This window comes from Camelus ferus, chromosome 17 (genome assembly GCF_009834535.1).
Source record: "Camelus ferus isolate YT-003-E chromosome 17, BCGSAC_Cfer_1.0, whole genome shotgun sequence".
Classification (NCBI taxonomy): domain Eukaryota; kingdom Metazoa; phylum Chordata; class Mammalia; order Artiodactyla; family Camelidae; genus Camelus; species Camelus ferus.
This window is the reverse complement of record NC_045712.1, coordinates 32,945,480-32,960,198: the sequence shown is the minus strand read 5'-3', so window position 1 is coordinate 32,960,198 and position 14,719 is coordinate 32,945,480. Positions and strand designations below refer to the sequence as shown.

General features: G+C 46.6%; 1 protein-coding gene across 6 annotated transcripts in view; it reads right to left on the bottom strand.

The window, feature by feature from the left end:
• The window catches only part of GRM7 (glutamate metabotropic receptor 7), a 769,980-nt gene that overhangs the window by 30,314 nt on the left and 724,947 nt on the right, over positions 1-14,719 (bottom strand). Inside the window, exons 10-11 of one of the 6 annotated variants that reach the window (XR_004312244.1) lie at positions 11,268-11,387; positions 9,189-9,253 (exon numbers count right to left, since the gene is read on the bottom strand). The exons of 1 other annotated variant lie outside the window; for it this stretch is intronic. The gene's annotated coding sequence lies outside the window, so the exon portion shown is untranslated. Of the gene's footprint in view, positions 1-9,188; positions 10,648-11,261; positions 11,388-11,491; positions 11,727-14,719 lie in introns of those variants that run through there. 4 more of the 6 variants (XR_004312243.1, XR_004312246.1, XR_004312245.1 and 1 more) reach the window with 4 other exon arrangements.

The window sequence follows — 14,719 nt, the reverse complement described above, 5'->3', positions numbered from 1 at the left end:
GCACCAAGGAAGCAGGTGGAGTCGGCAGGACTAGGCCAGGGGGTGGCGAGTTCCCTGTCACCAGACGTATTCCAGCATGTTGTACTTGGTCGTATTTTGGGGGTAACATAGTGACCGTTAAATCCTTAAATGGCCTTAAGTTTCCTCCCCTGGCCGAGACTCCCAGGCTAGAGGGAGTAGAGCCGTCTCTGGAATTACCACCACAGCCCCGGCTGTAGGCCATTCAACACAAGAGTCTCAGTGTGAGGTTCTCAGCGGCCCCTCGTTAAGAGTCTCTGAGTGAGAAGCACAAGGACCCTCAACCTTCTCAGGAAAGGAATTCCCCACCGCACGCGTCAGTCTCCCCTGAGGGCTTGCTAACGCACAGACTGACAGGTTCCCAGCCTCAGAGCTTCTGGTTCAGCAGGTCCAGGGCGATGCCCCAGAATCTCTGTTTTTACTGAGTTCCCTGGTTGGTGCTGATGTGGTCGGTTGTGGGGCCGGAGTTGAGAATCCTTTCATTACAGCAGTTTTTCAGCCCTGGCTACCGTTAGGTTCACTTGGGAAGATACTTAAACTCCAGCTCCCTGGACCGCATCCTAATGCAACTGCACGGAATCCGGGGTTGGTGGGGTTGAGGGGGCGGGCCTGGGTGCAGGAGAATGAGCTCCGGGTGGTTCCAGTGGGCGGTCAGTGCTGAGCACCGGAGACAGAGCACCCGTGTTTCAGCCAGTGGTCAGCTGGGCCTTTCCTCCGAGACTTCAGTGTTGGACTAATGTTTGCATTAGTTTTGTTATTACTTGCTTTCTCTTTTGAATTTTTTTTTTTGAAATGTCATAGCGACATTTGAAAAACAGAAGTGTTTTTGTACTCTGAGACTGTTCCAGTGATGATAAGCCTTTCTCCTCCTAATTATTCAAGAGCTGACTTACTGTTAGCATTTAGATGAAAATCTGCAGTCTGTAGTTAAGATCAGTATATACGACAGTGTAAATGGGTCTGGAATATTTTATTAATTAGCTTTTTATTACTTTAGGTGCTTTAAACTATTGTGGTAGCGGTAAAAACCTAAAACATTTTGTAAGTGAAATTACGACTTGCCATATTTGTCTGTTTCCTGCTGAAAGAGAAACATCTTCAGGTAACAACAGCCAACTGAACTGCGCGGTGTTTCCACCTCCACGACTTGATTTAACTGCAGGACGCCTCCAGGAGGCTGGATCACAATGCTGGGGTCTGGGGGGTTCCCCTCGTTCGCAGGAGCTGGGGTTTGAGTCCGCGTGTCTGGCGGACGTCGGGCGTGGCCAGCGATTTCCTTCACGGCCGGCAGAGTCCGTGTTCCCTGCGATGCGCTCCAACGGCTGACGTCATCAGGAGCCTGTTAGACACCTGCTGAGTCAAAGCCTCCTCTTGAGCCTCCACCTGTAACTTAACAAGATCCTTGGGGACGTCATACAATGTTCTGTTCAACTTAGGGTTTGATTTCCAGATAATTCTGGTGAAGGGCGGCGTCATTAGGGGTCCCTGTTTACTGACCATCCACTCTTTATGCCGAGAGGGTGTTTTTCTGAGTGAAGCTCCTACCGCTGGTTTAATTGCACTCCTCCGCCAACTTTTGATTGAGGCCGGAAGGGACAGCGTGAAATAGGCAACTACATGTGTCTTCTCTGTGAGCTCCTACACCCAGGCCTGCGATGGCCTTGAGACGGAAAAGCATCTTCTGGGCAAGGCTGGGCCGCCTGCCAGCAATGCCCCCACTGTTGCACAGTCCCGAGCACCCCTTGGTGCCCAGCCCACGCCCGAGAGCACAGTCCCCAAATAGTCCAGACAATTTCGTGCTCCCTTCCTTAGGGGGAAGGCGGGGGTGGTGGTGGTGGTGGAGTGGCTGGGAGGAGGGACGTTTCATCTTCACTGCCCCCTCTTGGGATTTTATCGACTGCACTTTCTGGCTGCTTGCGTTCTGTTCTGTTAACATCTGTCTTGGGGAAGAAGAAAGCATTTTCACTTCTGAAGGGAAGGAAGGAGTCACCTATGAAATGAGCGCTGATTATCTAATCCTGTGATCTGAGTTTTTTCCTGACATCTTCAAACTACTTATATTCACGCCAGCTGTTTGCTGTCCTTAAAATGTCACAAGACATTGCTCAGTGTCCCCCTTTCCCAACAATGCGTGGCAGATGTTTGGGTTTTGATGTCTTTACATGCCTTTCATCAGTGCAGAGACTGCACTTGTTGGTGGCTGTTTCCCACACAGAATGGCTGCTGTGTTAGGACTTACCCTGTTTTACCAGAGATTGCAACTTGCTTCCAAATAAAAGGAACAGAGGACATATTACAGGGTATTTATGACTAAAGCTACTTACTATTTATGAAGAATCTAAACACTTAGCAATCTTCTTCAAAGACAAACTGTAAAACTTGAAAAAGATCCAGCTGTTTAACATTTCAAATCATTAGCTGATTGCCTGAGCTAGACTTCAGCATTCTGTTTGAGAATCTTTGTTTAAACAGAGCTGCTGCAGACAGCGTCCTCTGTTACGTAGTTTTCCCACTACCATGCAAGCTGAGGGTCTGGGGATATCCCCAGGAGAACTGATGCAGAGATGCTTGGAACCTAGAGTTCCAGCCTCCCAGTCCTCCCCGCTGTCATTGAGACCACAGTGAGATGGGTCGTGGGGCAGATTTCTGCATTGAGTTCTGAGAGGTTCATAGAGTGACTGGGATCTACTCTTACTGAAGGCAGATCATTTGCTGATCTGAACACAAGAAGCATCTCCAAGAGATGGCAAGATAGGTGTGATCTCCAAAAGCCCTGAATGGTTCTCTTAAAGACTGGATGGAAAGAGATCCTGATTCCTCAGTGTCAGCCATGCACCTGACCACATCCTGGGACCTTCACTTGGGCCACCTCAGGAAACCTCGAAAGAACCTGGTTAATGAACTTACTCAAGTCCCCCCTGCTGCCCCAGGAGGCAGCAGAGACGGGAAGGGGTTTGTCTCCGAGTTACCCCGTATCTGATTCCAAAGCCCTTGGCTCTGGACTAGGATGGCTTTCTGTCAGAGGAGCATTGTTGGCTTTCTCTGAGATTGAATAATTTTTCATCGGCAATCAAGTTATTTTTTCCTAAGAGAATTCCATCCGCAAAACTATGATGTTGGTTAGAAGCTTGCAGCTGCACTAGATTCAAAATGGTCACGGCAGCTAAGGAAATATTTGTAAAGAGGACTAAGAAAATACTTCTAAATCCTCCCCAGTGACACAGTAAAGAACTCACTAGAAGCCAAAACAGGGAAGAGAAAAGAAGAATGCTTGAGGAGTGGACAGGATTGTATAAATCAGGTCAGTGTTTATTCACCCACTGAGGTACAGATCTGAATTAGACAGTTTTAAAGCCATCTTTTGTATTACAAGAGTGGCATGTTTATTGTAGAATATTTAGAAGGTTCACAGGTATTTTTCTTGCTTATGAAACTGCTGCTATGACTTGAAATTCTGTCCATATAGTGACTTGGGGAGAGAGGATTTCCATTTTTTCCCCATGGTTGCCAAATGTCCAGTAAATACTTCTGCAGAGATGCCCTGTCTAAAGTTGACGTAACCCTAGCTGTGTTCACACTTACACAGTGACGTGGAACCTGACATTGTAGCTTCTTAAGAAAACGGGGTAGTCAGTTTCTTCCTCAGATCCAGAAGCTTGTCTCCCTAAAATGAAACTTTGAAATCTGAGCTTTCAGGCCAGAGATTGGCTGCATTCCAGGGACCACTAGGTGAAACGGTTGCCTGAACTTTTCCTCTGCTCTTATAAATTATCCTCTGCTATCTTTAGCCTTAAGAGTTTTGAACATGTCATTTATAAAGTCTGAGAGTACATCTCGTTCCTAAGCCAAGAACTCACAATCTGTGTTGTCTCTCAAAGGACCTCCTACCCTGATGCTTCTGCAAGTTCTGTTTTCTGCTGCTCCTCACTTGTTAAACCCCAATTGGAACCTTTCTCTCTGTAGGATGCTTTCCCACAGCCTTCGGGACAGAACCTGAGGATATGCACGGTTGAGTTCTAGTACATTTTTCTGCCTCTCTCCAGCCTCACATGTTCTATCCTTGTCCAGTGGCTCTTCACTGGGGCAGCTGTGCCCTGGGAGAACCGCTGGCCATGGCTGGGGAGCTTTCTGATGTGCATGACGGCAGGATGGAGGTGCTGTGGGCATCTAGTGAGCAGAGGCCACGATGTTGCTAAATGTTTTATGTACAACACCCAGGACAGCCCCCTGCAGCAGAGAATTGTCCAGCCCCCCAAATGTCACGAGTGCCGTGGTTGAGAAGCTTTGTAGTCTAGCTAAAGTGGAAAACAGATCTTCCTCAAACACACCACATACCTGTCACTGCAAGGCACTGCGTGGGGCAGAAACGTGGCCTCTAGACCCAGATGGTTCCCACTGTAGCTCAAATTCTCTACTTTGGGGAAGTCATTTAACATCTGTAACCTCTGTTTCCTTACCCCTAAAATGAGCCTAATGACGCAGATCTGATGATGCTACTGTGGTTAAATGAGCTCATATATTTTAAGTACTTGGAAGAGTGGCGGGTGCACCGGAAGTACTCAGTATCTGCTCCCCAGGACTGCTAGCGACATTGCCACCATGCACTTTGCTGTATTCATTTCACCTCTCTGTCTGGACCACCGTCTCCCATCTTGCCCCCTTCTTTAAGCCACAGTTAGAATGTCCTCTTGTCACCCCATGAGAGCAAAGGGCTACTAGAACCTTCTTCGCATCTATTAGACACGCGTGTATCACACGATTAGTTGCTCTCCCTTCTCTGGATGACACACTCCTGCGGCTCTGGCTCAGCTTTCTCTGCCCCCCTGACAACGGTCAGCCTCCTGTCAGTCACAGGGCTGGTTCAGCTCTGACTGCATTAGAATCAAGACGAGGAGGTTGAAAAAAATAGTAAGCGTCTCCCTTTCTTTTCAGACTTGATTTAAACCCCTGTAGTAAGCCTCGCAAGGCTAGCTGATGAGAAATAAGACACCTAGATTTAACTGGGGCTTGTGCGGTGTCTGGACCCCATGCGGTGATGGCGGCGGAAGGCGAAAGCTGAACACAGAGCCAGGCAGAGTCGTGCTCCCTCCCGTCCCGTGCGGCTCGCTCCTCTCCAGCCGCGCCAGCCTCCTGGCCTCAGGGAGGTGGATGCCCTAAGCTGCCATCTGGTATTACTGATTCAGTCCTTCTGTGGCCATCTAGCCATACTGTCCATTCTGCTGGACCTGTTTCCCTTTCCGCAGGTACGGTGACCGGTGGCTACTCACTGCGGGCGATTATCAGCAATAATGCTGATACTTCACAACCTCTGCTACTGTAGCTGGTGGAAACATTTTTTTTTTCCAGATGGCACTATAATCTGACTTTTCTATAATGAGGAATATTTTTCTCTCTCTTTGGTTTGAAGATGAACTTGACAGTCTTAAGGTATTGCGACTCTTGAACAAAGAGAAGCTGGGATAGAATACGGTCAGAATGGGTACTAGAGCTACTTCTGTCACTAAAGCCTTGGACAGTCTTCTCAGCCCTTCGAGCTGCAGTTTGGGCAGCTGTAGGTGAGGACGAGGGCCCCTGCCTCAGTGAGATGCCCTGAAGGTGAAAGGAGATGCTGTGTGTGAGCACATGATACAACAAAACTGCGACACATTCTGTGCGCCCGAGCTGCTTGTAACAGGTGATGATGGAATTTTTAAAAATTTTTGATTTTTAAAAAAGAATCTCTTTCTGCGCTTGTGGAACACAGACTCGTTAATTATGTTCTATTGACAATATTCAGTGATCAGTCTAATCTGTGGGGGTTTTTTTTCTCAACTTAAAAAATGTATCATTTGTATAAAAGTTCAAAAACAAGACAGTTCTTCCTTTCTGTCTCCCCTTACACAGCCCTTTTACAGTTGGATTTCTGGACTGAGCGTAGGAGATGCTAGGAGAGGAGTCTCCTGAGCTGTCTCCTATGCAGCCACTGTGACAGAGCTGGTCTGGGGTGGCCTGTCACGCCAGCTCTGGGTGTGGCTCTCCAGGCTAGCGTTGCAGTAAAAGCTCTCCCAGGATGCAGATGGACAGGGGAAGCTCTAGAGGATGCAGAGCATCACTGACTGTTCTCGAGTTGCTTTAAACTCCTGCTTGTTGGAAACAACAGACATCTTTTGCTTGGTGCCTGTATTTCCCCCTCACCCTCCAGCATTCACAAAGCACCTGCCAGGCAGTGACGGCGGGGGCTAACCAGGCATAGGACAAATAAGACGTGTAAACTTGACTCTAAGGAAAAGGACCAAGCATTGTCCAGCCATCACTGGAAATCCAGAACTGGCCATTCAAGGTGAAACGCGTTGGAAATGTGCTGTTTGAGATTGAATGAAGGCGTGTGTTCGCATCTTTGAATATTTAACATGGCTCTCCCGCTGCCAAGCAACACTGGGGTGACAAGTAAACATGCACATCACTTCCCTTCGGGTAGTGATTAAGAAAATCATCCTCTCCACTAGCTGCAGGTTTCCACCACAAGACATGAGATGACTACAAAGTTGCCACCTTGCCTGCTTTCCAAGAATTATGTGCAACTGTAGAATCGATAACCACAGAGCAATGTAAAGAGCATATGAAAGGAATGGGGAACCTTTCTAACTGAGAGAGAACTGTTTCTGGAAAATGATTTGTTTTTAATCAACAGTATTAATCACACACTCCACAATGTAAACCACTGTATACTGGATGCTACAGAAGCGGGCCCTGGTGCTCCCAGAGACAGCCTGCAGGTTACTTTCACACCAGTGGAGGCTGCTGAGAACAAAGCATCTCTCTTCTGGAAAGAAAGTGCCTGTCTTCCTTTTGGTCTCCAGGCTGCAGCTCAGCACTGTTCCAGGAGAGCCTTCCGTGATGGTATCACTGCTCTGTGTTTTTGGCTGTCCAGTGGGGCAGGCTCTAGCTTCTGTGCGCCCACTGGGCACCTAGAATGTGGCTGCTGCAACCGAGGAGCACGTTTTTAAGGTCATTTAATTCTGATTAACTTAAATTTAAACACTCACGTGTGGCTAGTGGCTGTTGTATGAGTTGAGCAGCTGCTGATCAGTTGGTGATACTCAGAATAAGAAAAGTATCAGCTAATTACTGGCTGTATTGTATTGTGTACCAAGCATTGTGTTAAACGTGTTATGTGCACTAACTGAATCCTAGTAACGACCCCACGAGGTAGTTACTGATACTGTACCCCTTTTGAAGGATTGAAAACCGGTGCACAGAGAGTGAGCAGGGTGCTCCCATCACAGCGTAGAACGGGGCAGAGCTGGCTGCCGCATCCCGGAGTACGCGCGCTCACGCCCTCAGTCTTAACCTGCGCCAGCTGCCTCCTCCCAAGATCACAGCGCATGCGGAACAGCAGTGGTCACCGAAGCAATGGTTACTCGGACCGTTTTCGCTACCTGACTGGGCAGGAGAGCATGAAAAGCACCCATAAAAGCTTGAAGATCGTAATCTCTTTGAGGACTTCCAGGCTAAACAGATCCCCGGTTGCCGTGCTGAGTGGCCTGAACGGACTCCCTAAGGATGTAGCAAGCCATTTTGTCCCCAAAAGGTCCTGACCTGTGGCTCACACTCCTGTGCAGGAGAAGAATTTAAGCCAGCTTCTAAGCTGGTGTTGTCATGGAGACTCAGCCTTAAACAAAGCCGGCGCGGTGCTTTCGGCGCCCGTGGCCGAGCCCAGCAGTTAGCGCCACCCGCACGCAGCCCGCAGTGCCGTCTGGAAGGGCCTCTAGAGAGAAGAGCTTGCGGTGGCTCCCCCTGTGCTAGCGGCAGCTAGGGGCGGCCTCCTGGGAGCGCGGTGGGCGCTGCTGGTGGCGTAAACCTGACTAATTAAAATTAAAAATATCGGTCTTTTTAGCAGTCTGGAAAACACTGCTATGTAGCTGTCACCATCACGCTAACGCCAGGTTGCACGCACTGATTATCAGAAGGGATTTTTTTTTTAAAGTTCCCAAGCCTGGATATGCATCAGAACCCCTAGAGGAGAATTTTAAACACAGACGACATTTTGGTGAGCCCCAGGTTAGGGACGCAAGGATTTCAGTTAGACTGAAATAAACTAAAATGCATTTCTGGTTTCTTGTTGGAAAATGTTCTGCCATAAATATGATATTTAAATTGGCCCTTGGTATTTTCTTAAACCTCTGGGTACTAACAGGCAGTAATAACTTAGTGTAAGCATCACCACAGTGACGACGGTGTTGACTGTATTCAGGCCTCAAGTCAGGAAATAGGTGCTGTGTTAAGAAATGAAATGAGAACTCGGTGTGTTTGAGTGGGGTTTCCCCGGTAGCTCCTTCGACGGTGATGCAGTGAAATTTTGGCTTTCAGGCACCATGGCTCAAAAAATAGGTTGACAAGAGAGGCGACGCATTGATATTTCAATGAGAAAAATCCTGCCAGTTTTTCCAGACAAAAATCAGAGGCAAATGGATTACTTGACACTCTCAGAGTTTATTGGGTGTGGAACAGAAAGAGAATGGGTACAAGGGATCACATGGAAGAGGATCGGTTTGGAATCTCCCAATTCTTTCCTAGAGGAAAGACAGACAGAGAAATCCAGTTAGTTTTACGTGATGCAGTAACACCGAGGGCTAACATTGGAACAGCTATTGTGCCAAACCCTGTTCTAAATGCTTTCCTTTTCTCTGGTCCTTACCACTGTCATATGAAGTTGTATGTTACAGACGAGGAAACTGAGGCACAGAGAGGTATTGTTACTAAAGAGTCAGCATTTTGCCCCCCGGCATAAAGGATAGTAGCTCACATGCTGATCCCTACTGTCGTTTCTGTTCCTTTCCATGGGAGTCAGGCGGGCGCCCCCAGTGATGCTGCTGTCCCTGCTACTTGATCCAGAAGAGACTGGGAATCCAGCCCCCGGGAGGAGACTGGCTTCCTCAGTAACACATCTCCGTAGTTCACAGGGGAGATCTCGCCCCCATTTGATGACATTGATGTCTCCCCTAGATAAGGTTCTAAGGGACTGAGGTCTCAGTTCTTCTTCAGTGTAATTTTGCCTTATTTTGGGATGTTGAGAGGACATTGCTGGGAATGGATGATGACCACCCCGGACCAAGCTTGTCCTCGAAACTGGACCAAGTCTCTTCCATTCGTCACCTTCCCTGGGGCACCGGGGTGCTGAATGAATGATACTTGCCTGGGACAGTCGCCTGACTGGATGCCAGTGCAGATGGTCGGTCGTGGTTGCACTTTTCACCTGAGTAGGAACAACAGCTCAAGTCTCAGTCTGGACTTTGGCAAACCACGGGCCATTAAAATGCAAATGAAATGTGCAAACATGACAAAAAACGAGGGAAAACAGAATTAAGTTCCTAGAATGAAAATCTAGCATTTTTCCTGCTAACCCTAGGAGGCCAGCATAATCAAATTTGCAGCTAACACAGACGCTAATGACCCCGGTGGCCAGTTTCTTTATAAGCTTTGCTGTAGCAAAAGCAGAGAGAGAAGGAGCAGGTGATGAAGCTGGAGTGGGAATTAGCTTTTCACATTTGTGTGCTGGGAAAGAGCCAGCTTTTTAACGCTAGCAAGTCCTTGTCAGAGTTTCATTTCCTTTGCATAGGTCCCCATGCCAGACTGGACCAGAGCTAGAGGCAGAGTCTGCCTGCAGTCATCAGTAGAGGGTGCTTTGTGGTTTGAACACTGAACAGACTGTGTAGGCTGCCCAGGATGACCAGCAGGCCTTAAGTGTGCTTGCCAGTGCGTTGCAGTGCATTCTCAAGAGTTAAGCATTTCCAGCTCTAGAAGGCCATGTGCTTTGAGGTAGGAACAAAAGTCTTTAATTTTTTCAGATCACCAAAAGAGTCCCAGAGTGGGTGAAATGACATCGAGTAGCTTTATCCTTCGCAGAACCACGAAGGCCTGGGGGTGGGGTGGGGGAAGATGGCACATCTCATTCCAAAATAGCCCCCAAACCAGATAATGATTTCCACCTTAAAGCCCTGGGGGGCCTCTCTCATCTTCTGGAAGTTGAGGGCCTCTGAATCAACTGATGAGCACAATAAATGGTGATTAGCTAGACTGTGTAGACCGAAACATTTGGGCCTATTCCATTCAGTTTCAGAGAAGTTTATTAGAAAGGACTCTGGCAAGAAAACCCAAGTTCAGGTATCCACTCATTAGAGTGTGTATCACTGAGAAGTTGTTCCACTGTTCTGAGCCTCAGTTTCCTCATCTGTTAAGTGGGGACAGTATGGCCTACCCCAGCAGATGGCTGAGCACTCTGTAAGTCTATAGCAAGAGGGATAATATGGTGCAATTGTAACCATCATCATCGTATTATTATTAGTAAATTGCCGTAAAGCAGCATATGCTAGGCCCTTGCTATAGATGGATGTGCCTGGCCCTCTGGGTCACTTCTGTATTTTACATAAGCTTTATAAATACCAAACTTCAAAGTATCAATGAAGATCTGAGAGATCTTGTTGATTTTGTTGTAATATCCTGATCTTGAAAGGAAACCAAATGTGTTTTCACAAGCAAAGATTAAGGGCCTCTGTTCCACACAGCCGTTATTCTATCACCCAAGACATACCCCAGAACTGTTATTTGTACTTAAAGTGGTCTTCAGCTTGCCAGTCAGCCTGGAGTTACCTGTTGAAATTAATCACATGGAGTGGTTCATATATCAGGAGGTAAGAGCTATCTGTCCCGCCGCAGACTCGCTGAGTGAGTGACAGCCTTCTCTGTCAGTTTCACCAAGCCCCACGACTATGAATGGCCCGTCAAAAGAGCATGGCGACTCATCTTAAAACAGCGCTTACAGTACGTAGAGTAAAGGTCCCTGAGTTCATTGGCAATTTAGACGTCATTTGTTCCAACTCTGATGGTTCAGAGTAGACAGAAAAAAAAAAGTAACCATAAAAGAAGAGGAGAAAGTAAAGCCAATCACAATAAAACAGAGAGATGATCAGGACTAACGGTGCTACCTGATAAATGCACAGCCCTTCATGAAGGAGGGCTTTTTTGCACATGATTCCACACCATCCCCACGGCGTCCCATCAAGGAAGGCTTGCTCCCAACTTACACGAGAGGAACCTGAAGGTTAGACAGGATGTGACTTATCCAAGATCGCAGAAGCTCATGGGATGATGGGTGAAACGTATGCTACCCAGAGCATCAGAGCCAGGGTTAGGACCTGTTTTCCTCATTCTTGGCCAGAGAAAAGAAACACACACATAAGGTCATAACTAGCACTTGGACCATAACTTACAGACAGGGGGAGGGCTGATTCCCACCACGTTCTTCTACGTGTCAGGGTCAGCTCAGGAAGAGCAGGCGCTGGAGTCATTTTCTCGATCCTCTTTGAGCAGGCTGGGGTCTCCAGAGGTTACTGTGAAAGAGGGCAGAGGTGTAAAAGGAATTCAGAACTCATCTTCAACATGAAAAAAAATGATGAGACTATTCATGTGGATCATAAAGAGAAATAATGATTACCTTTGATTCCTAGAGAAAGTTAATTTAAAATGCGTCCAAGTTCCATTGTACAGCGGAAAAAAAATCTGCGAAGCTGAGACATGTCTTTAGGAGGCAGAAGCAAGAGTCATCATCACATGAGTCCTGAGAAGATGCTCATTCACGGTAATTGGGAGGAAGAGAGACTGCAGAGATTAACTGACCTTGGCTTAGGACACACGCTGTTTTCTTTTCAAATGCAAATGAAATTTGAGGCCTAAAACACAAAATCTGTCCTGAATGCCAGTCTCTGAGAAAATGCATGGAATCATCAGAAAACCACTCAATTGATTATGTTTCTGTTTTTTTTTTTTACCAAGTTGGAAGCTGTAACTACTCAACACAAGTGCTTAGGATTCATTTCCAAAGGTAACTTTGAAGTTCACGTGCCCTTTGAACGAAAACTGGTATCTGTAGTCCATAAAAGGAAGTAAATCGGCATAAAACTGCTGCTTTTCTACATGGTGTGAGCTCATCAAAAGACACATTTATCTACACAATGCCGATACAGAACTGGCGGTGAGTTTTAAGAGTTACCCATAAAAACATAGTTTTGAAACCTGTGACATCAGGGTCAAACATCGCCTTTCTGTGACTTTAGAGATTTTACCTGGAAGAATTCAGTTCTGTTTATTATTAAGAAGTACCCACTTACTAGGTATGTGCTGTGTATCTCGTGTGTGTCATGTCCTAGGTGATACCTGTGCACACAGCTGTGTGCGTATCACAGGTAGTCACAGGTGAGGCCATGTAGCAGTCACAGGTAGGCCAGGGGCCTTTGGGATGTGACATTTACTATTCTATTCACATCATATACATTTTCTGAGACCCTAGTATTTGCAGGCTCTGTGCTCAAGGCACAGAGATAAAGGCAACCTGGTTCCTCTCTGCACAGGCTGCGTGTCATCCCCCGAGACCACCTGCCTCCAGATGGAATACTCCAGCCTCGCAGAACCGCTTTCCAGTCCCAGGACACAGCGCATCCTTTTGTCCCCGGGCCTCTCTGTGCATACTCGTTTCCTGCCTCCAGTCTTTTCCTTGTGGCTGCCCCGAGTCCTTCATCTTGTAAGAGCAGCTCAAACAAAACCTCCCGGGTGATGCTCGCTGCTACTACCTCTCATAAGAGCCCCCATCCTTCTGAATGATAACCGCTTACCTGCGAGTCCTGCATGAGATCTGGGGTCCCTAAGGGGATCGCCCGCTTCTGTCCCCCATTCCTAGTCAACTCCGGGCGCACCCAGAGGAGCTGTGCTCAACACACATTTCTTTGATTGACCCAACTTAAAAATAATCTTGCGTTTCATAGATCCTGGCTGGACAGTGCGGTGACATACTTAAATGTAAAACTTGGCGTGGTTTTCACGACTCTGGGGAATGGTGTGTACGTTCCTTTTACGCAAAGAAGTAGTAGACATCCCCACCAGTGCGAACTGGGATGCACCCCGTTCTTGAAGTAGAACTAAAGTTGCAGAACGGAGATGGCAAATGTTAATTGGTTTTTGAGGATGCTGAGATCAAACCCTGATGAGAGAAGCGATGGTGCCTCACCGAGCTCTTAGGCAGAAAGAAATATGCCGGGAAGATTTGTAGCTGCATTTATTTCGAAAGTGACTGCATGCCAAAGGTCAGGGAACATACAGCCTTTGCTGTGGTGCGCTTCCAGAGTGTTTCGGAAGGGAATGTAAACTGAGGGACTCTCCAGTTACCTCAGGGCTATTGCACTGAAGGTGGAAGAGGCGCAGGAGCCTCAGAATGTTACAGAATCTTGGATTGCATGGTTTCAAGCTTAAAAATGGGAAATAGCCCCGTTATAGTCATTTTAAGTAACAAGATTATTCATATTTTTATAACACCGTATAATATATTAGTGCCATGTCCATAATATTATAACCGACGTATTTGTTCAGAACAACATACCTTGTAAAAATAAGACTCAGGGCTAGTGAATGTCCCTGTTTGCAAGGCTGAAGTAAACTCTTAAAGTTCTTCCCATCAGAAAACCATCCTGTGATATGGAAATTTACCTCCTAACAAAACAACTTGTTTCCTGATGTGGTGATAATGCCAGATTAATTCTGCTTTTTTTTTTTTTCTTAATTGCAATTTAAAATAAATGTCATTAGACTGATAACACTGCAGAATTTCAAAACTCAAACATTCAGATAAAAGATGCAGACGGTGCTGACTGAGTCGATGTCTGGGCTCTCGTGTCTGCCAAAGGAGAGTGCAGAATATGGAATGTGTTTTCAAACCAAGTTCTGTTCTGTTCTGTCTGAGTGTGAACCTGCTCCTCCTAAACCCCCAGCCCGCAGAAGGAAAGCGACTGTTTGACTCAATCCAGGCGGCCATTGTTGGGACACGCTGGCCAAAGCTGCAGTTTTGCTAACACAGGTACACACGTGCACTCTTGAATCGATAGGTGTATCTTTACTGTTTGTGTCCCTGAAAACAACGTCAGAAACGAATCTGAACACACACCGGCCAGCTCCTTCTTTCCCTGTTCTCCCGAGCTTTCCGGTCTCATCGCAACCTGAACACACTCCTCTCTTTGAAGACATGGAACTTGGACCAACTTCCAGTCCCACTTATTTTTAAGTAGCTCTATATGTTTATCATTAATTTAGGAAGCCACCTTGAAACTGGCAGAAAAGGAAGGCATCTCACCCGAATCCTTGAAACAAGGCAATCCTGGTGAAAAGCTGCTTTCTCAGCAGCACGCCCTAAAAGGACTTTTTAACTGGAAGGGCTGGCTTACAACATTTTCATCTCGCACCCTTTATACCAAAAGGCATCAACATAGAATGGAGCTAGGAAGAATTTTTAATGGATTGAGGGAGATTAAATCTATCGTTTTTACCCAGGGAAACTTCCTTTCTCATTTATTCTCAGGCAGTTTCATGAAAAGGACTATTAAAGTGATGAGCTGGAGTGTTTTGACAAGCACTTAAACTGCAGAAAGTTGAAATCTCACTGGAATGCAGTTATATATTCACTGGGACAGAAGAGTGCCCTATTTAAAAACTAGGACAGATCGTGTTGATATGGAAAAAGGAAATAGCTCCATGAACAAGACATCTGACATAAAGAATGAGTTTCTGGCGTCTATCAAAAATCAACAGGAAATGTAATTACTCTTTGAAAGTTCTCGCATCCTGTCTTACAGTTCTAAATGGATTAAAAAAATATTATTTGTACTCAGAATGCCATTAT